The sequence below is a fragment of the Mustela nigripes genome, chromosome 12 (assembly GCF_022355385.1).
Source record: "Mustela nigripes isolate SB6536 chromosome 12, MUSNIG.SB6536, whole genome shotgun sequence".
Taxonomy (NCBI): domain Eukaryota; kingdom Metazoa; phylum Chordata; class Mammalia; order Carnivora; family Mustelidae; genus Mustela; species Mustela nigripes.
The window spans coordinates 9,732,682-9,738,304 of record NC_081568.1 but is presented as its reverse complement, the minus strand read 5'-3'; the positions used below and the strand labels follow the sequence as shown (position 1 = coordinate 9,738,304).

Genomic DNA, 5,623 nt, shown 5'->3' with positions numbered 1-5,623 from the left:
TGTAATAATGATGGAGGTACATACTAAAGCAATTGTCTTTTTTCCCCTAATAGAGCATGTCAGTAATGATCTTCAAGAAAATCCATCTTCCTATGTCTCCAAAGAAATCAGTTTAATTATGTTGTCTTTTACCTGACATAGACATTGTTCATTCAATTCCATTTCCTTGGATCAATAAGGCTCCAAATTACCATCCTTATCTGTTTGCTTGCTTTGAGTCATTGCATAATTTCTTCCATGATTTTAAAGAAGAATTAGAATAACACAACTTTGAGTCAATCCTTTCCCACCAACCTTCCTCAAATGCTTCCCAAACGAAATGTTTTTGACAGTTTTGTATTCAAACGGCTTATTCCCAGTTTCTGATGCCAGCAAACACCCTAGTGCTGAGACCCCTTATAATTATAATGCTTATTAGTATTTTGTACTAATATCCCTTTCATCTTAAGAGTTTTAGGTACTTTATAATCACCACATAAGCCTCAAGTCAGAGACTCCAGCTGAGATCAAGGGGGAGCTGAAGAATAATATCTATCAGCAACTGAAGGAGGATTTAAGTTAGGAAAAATAAATTGCCAAGATTTGGACAGCGTTAACACCTGCTCCCTCTCTGTCTGATTATTGATGTTCAAATCCACAGGTAGTCAGACTACATAGTGTTTGACCCTAGAACAACAAACTCTCATGCTTAAGAAGCTAATGTTGCTCTAACCTAAGACACAGACCACAACCACACTTAAATGGGCACTGTTCCTGGCCTTATGATATTGCTTGAGACACAAAACCATATTTGATTTCAAACATTTTAAGAAAATATAATTTCAAAAGGAGTAAAAAAGGAACCATACATAATATAACATAATGCGGGGTCTTTGAAAATTTGATTTTGTTCTCCTCCAAGGACATTTTAAATCCAGCTCCAGACAACGCTCCACCCCTGCTGCTGCCCCAACCTGGACCAACACCCAGCACCCCCACCTCCACCCTTCCCCTACCCCCCACCCCCCCACTATCCCCCCTCCCCCCGGGGCCACCAAGTCTGCCCCAAGAGGATATGAATGAGTACAGCAACATAAAGGAATTTGCAGAGGGATCCAAGATCAACACAAGCAGGCATTAGCAGGGTGACAGCAAAATATTTACTGGAAGCTTGAGCTGAGATACGAGCAAGATAGATCTGATGAAATATTTGTCTCAATTTGGGGAAGTAGTAGACTGTACTATTAAAACCAATCTAGTGACCAGAAAATCAAGAGCATTTAGATTGTGCTTTTCAAAGATGCTGCTAGTGTTAACAACGTTTTGGAACTAAAGGAACACAAACTGGATGGCAAATTGATAGACCCCAAAGGGGCCCAAACTTTCAAAGGGAAAGAACTGCCCAAAAAAGATTATTGTGGGTGGATTGAGCCCAGATCCTTCTGAAGAACAAATTAAAGAATATTTTGGAGCCTTTGGAGAGGCTGAAAATATTGAACTCCCCATGGATACAAAAACAAATGAAAGAAGAGGATTTTGTTTTATCACATACACAGATGAAGAACCAGTCAAGAAATGGTTAGAAAGCAGGTATCATCAAATTCGTTCTGGGAAGTGTGAAATCAAAGTTGCCCAATCCAAAGAGGTATAAAGTCAGCAACAGCAACAACGAAAAGGAGCAACTGGTGGTCGAGGGGATCCTAGGGGTCGAGGAGGACGTCAGGGCCGAAACTCGAACCAAGGATTTAGTAACGATTATGATCGAGGGTATGGAAATTACAATAGTGCCTGTGGTGGGGATCAGACCTGTAGTGGCTGTGGCAGCTATGATTATACTGGGTGTAATAACTCTGGGAACTGTGCATATGGACGGGGGCATGCAAACTACAGGGGCTAACAGAACTCTTATGGCAAGGTGTCTCATTGGGGTGGCAATCACCAAAACAATTACCAGCCACGCTAAGGAGGACATTGGAGAAAACAGGAGGAGATTGCTAAAGTTAACCCATCTTACAGGACAACATTGAAGACTGGTCTTCTGTTGATCTAAGATGATTATTTTGTAAAAGACTTTCTAGTGTACAAGGCACAACTATGTTCAACTATATATGGCCATCAATTAGTTTTCTTCGTTTTTACTTTGTCTTTTGCTATCTGTGTTATGACTCGATGTGGATTTGTTTTTATACAAATTTTATTTCATGTTAAACCTCAAATAAATGCTTCCTTAAGTGAAAAAAAGTAATTTTGTTTATGAAAAATATGCAGAAAATACAAACTAAATAAATATAAAACAAAAATTAACCTAATGACACCAACAAGAAATAATCACTATTAACACACTTGTGTGTTATATTATAGATACATTTACACACACTAATATGTATACATTTTTTAACAGAAATAAAATAGTTTATGGTTTTGAGCCTGGCTTTTAGGTGTTTTGATACATTAATAATACTATTAACAGTTTGCTTTTTCTCTGCTTTTGACCTTCTTCCTTCTACCTCTTTCATCTACCTTGGGATCCATGACACACTCATCATCAAAATCAACTTTCTTTCTAGTGCCCTGTATAAGCCAATAGTAGCTCCCAAAGTCATGAGGTCCAACTCCCTGTAAATGTCACTTCATTTGGAAAAGAGGTCTTTGCCAGTAAATTTAAATTAATAATTGAGAGATGGAAAAATAACCTGGATTATCCAGTGTAAGGGCCTACTTAGCCAGACCGACTCCATCTTGGTTAAACAGCCATTTTATTGTTTGTGAAGTAAACTTAAATTACTCCCCCCACACGAGAAACTTACTTAAAAGCAAATCTGGGAAACCAGTAAAATATGGTTGGCCAGTTCTTAATAACAGAGCCCAGAATACAAGGATGAGTCAGGCCAGGTGGAGACATACAATCAGTTAAAAGCACACATACTATCTCCCTAACCACCAAAAAATGTAAACCCCACCTTTTAGGTGCCAAACTTGGGCACCAATTCTGACCAGAGTGATAGGCTAGTTCAAACAACCACTATAGGATAAATTGTAATTTATCCTGCACGTGGCCTAACATAACTTAGCCTTCCCCAAAGTACTGTTTGTAACAGTTCCTGGTATGAAGTAATCTTAAATAACAAATCACCAGACCAGATGGAACTAACCAGTCAGCAAAAGACACACGAACCCAGTGGGTTAAAATAACAAGATATGGGTTGTGGTTTTACCCAATAAAAGATAGCCTGTAAGATTGGGAGGGGTCGCTCTCTTTAGAGGCGGCCCTGACGGGTCAGTCAATTCTTGAGCCTGTAAGATTGGGTGCTGTTGCTCTCTTTGGAGGTGGCCCTGGCCGATCAGTCTGACTTCTAATGCTTGGCATAGAATAAAGCTTTGCATAACTTTCATTTTGTCTCAGTTTCGTTCCTTTGATAACGGACGCCAACACCAGGTGGGCATTAAATGCACTGGCACAATTTTTGAAAGAGAAAAGTAAAAGGGAGAGGTTCCTGGATGGTTCAGTCAGTTAAGCATCTGCCTTTGGCTCAGGTCATGATCTCAGGGTTGTGGGATCAAGTCCCAACGTCAGGCTTCCCGCTCAGCAGGGAGCCTGCTTCTCCCTCTCCCTCTGCCCCTCCCCTGCTACACATGCGCTCTCTCTTTCCATCTCTATCTCTATCTCAAATGCACAAAATATTTTTAAAAGAGAGAAAAGTAAAAGGAGATCCGGCACACACAGAGGAGACAGGAAGAGAGAGACAGAGATGAGAGTGAGGTAGCCACAGGCCAGGAATGTCTGATACTATCACAACCAGGAGTAAGTAAGGGTTTCCTTGGTGCCTGCAAAGGAAGGGCAGACTTACCAACACCTTGATTTCAGACCAGTTAAAATGATTTGGGATTTCTCATTGCTAGAACTGTAAGATAATACATCTGTTTTGTTTTAGGCCACGAAGTTTGTGGTCATTTGTGACAGCAGTCACAGGAATCTACTGCATATCACCTGCACATCCGAAACCCAGTCTAGTGACCCAACCACCTATGCCCTCCATGAAGCCCCACAAGAGGCTGAATACTGCTGGAGAAAGTCTTCTCTAGAACTGATGGCTGTCACTAAAGTCGTGTCCCCCAGCCACATGGACCTTCAACATTCTCAGCCCAGGGGATCCTTGTTCCACGGACTCATTGCTCTCCCACTACTCAAGGAGCCTCCGTCTTTCAAGCGGCATTCTTTTCTGTACCAACACAGCCTATCATTGAAGTCCAAAACAAAAATATTTGCAAATAAAAACTACCCTGTCATCTTCTATTCCTCACTTGCAAATCAGTCCTCTTCAAACGTCACTCTCACTTCTATTTCTTTGAAATTTCTATAAATTTCCAAATTTTGGAATTACAGGAGGATTGACATTGTCATTTTTTCTTTCATTTTATAATCTCACCCTTGGATTTGATTTATCGCCATTGTTTTAAATAATCTGCAGGTATACATCTCTGACTAAACACCCTTTTCTGAAATCCGGCTGCAACCACCTATGCAACATCAGTGAATGTACTCACCATGTAACTATTGACCCAAATGCCTGCTGGCTCTTTCTCCAGACTTTCTCAGATGAGTCAATGGCATCATCCTGTTTTCAATTTACAGAAAAATTGAACAGAGAGTACAGAGATTTGCCATATAGAACCCTTCACATACACAGACACTCATATGACCCTGTTCCTAACAACTTGCATTAATGTGGTACATTTATAACAATTAATGAAACAATATTGATATATCATTGTTAACTAAAGGCCATTGTTTACATTAAGGTTCACTGTTGGTGTCGTAGGGCTTTATGGGATACGTAATTACAGTATCATACAGAATAGTTTCATGAACTACTAAAGAAAATCAGAGCCAGACAGTAATCAAAGAGGTTAACAACATCTTTTATTCATGGACTATGGCAATATGGGAAAAGACACCTAGTATGTAAGTGGGCTCAGTACAGCATGAGCAACTGGAGATTTATGGCCAGTGAACAGGGCGGTGATCAGTAGACAGAAAATTTCTAAGAGGAAATAACAGGAGCCACGAGGGATTCTGGCTAAAGAAATTTGGCAATATTCTTGGTGAAGGCAGGCCAGGGTGATCAGATATCAAGGGTAGGGTATTCTGTCTAAACTGGCTTAATAGGATTCTTGCTGTAACTAAGCAATGGAGGTCCTTCCTGTAAGAACGAATCCCAAGGTTGAGGACTAGAGGGTTAAGGACTAGAGGACTCTGGCTGAAGTCTGGTTAAGGAGACAGTCTTTATTCAACTAAACAATTTCCTGTGCTTTAGCTCTTGGTTTTTCACACCACACCACTCCCCACTCCCTAGTCCATGGGAAACCACTGATCTTTTTACTGTCTCTAGAGTTTTGCCTTTTCCAGAACATCATATAGTTGGAATCATCAACTATGGAAGCTTTTTAGACTGTTTTCTTTAACTTACTAACATGCATTTAAAGTTCCACTGTATCCATTCATGGCTTAAGAGCTCATTTATTTTTACTGCTAAATAATATTCCATATATATATGTACCATAGTTTATCCATTTATTTGTTGGAGGACTTCTTTGTTGCTTCCATTTTGGCGGATGTCATTAGCAATAAAACACCTGAAAATGT

At 40.0% G+C, this 5,623-nt stretch overlaps 1 pseudogene; it reads left to right on the top strand.

Annotated features, from left to right (window-relative positions):
* The first annotated feature begins 1,039 nt into the window (after positions 1 to 1,039).
* LOC132028161 (heterogeneous nuclear ribonucleoprotein D-like) lies at positions 1,040 to 1,942 on the top strand (annotated as a pseudogene).
* The last annotated feature ends 3,681 nt before the right edge of the window (positions 1,943 to 5,623 follow it).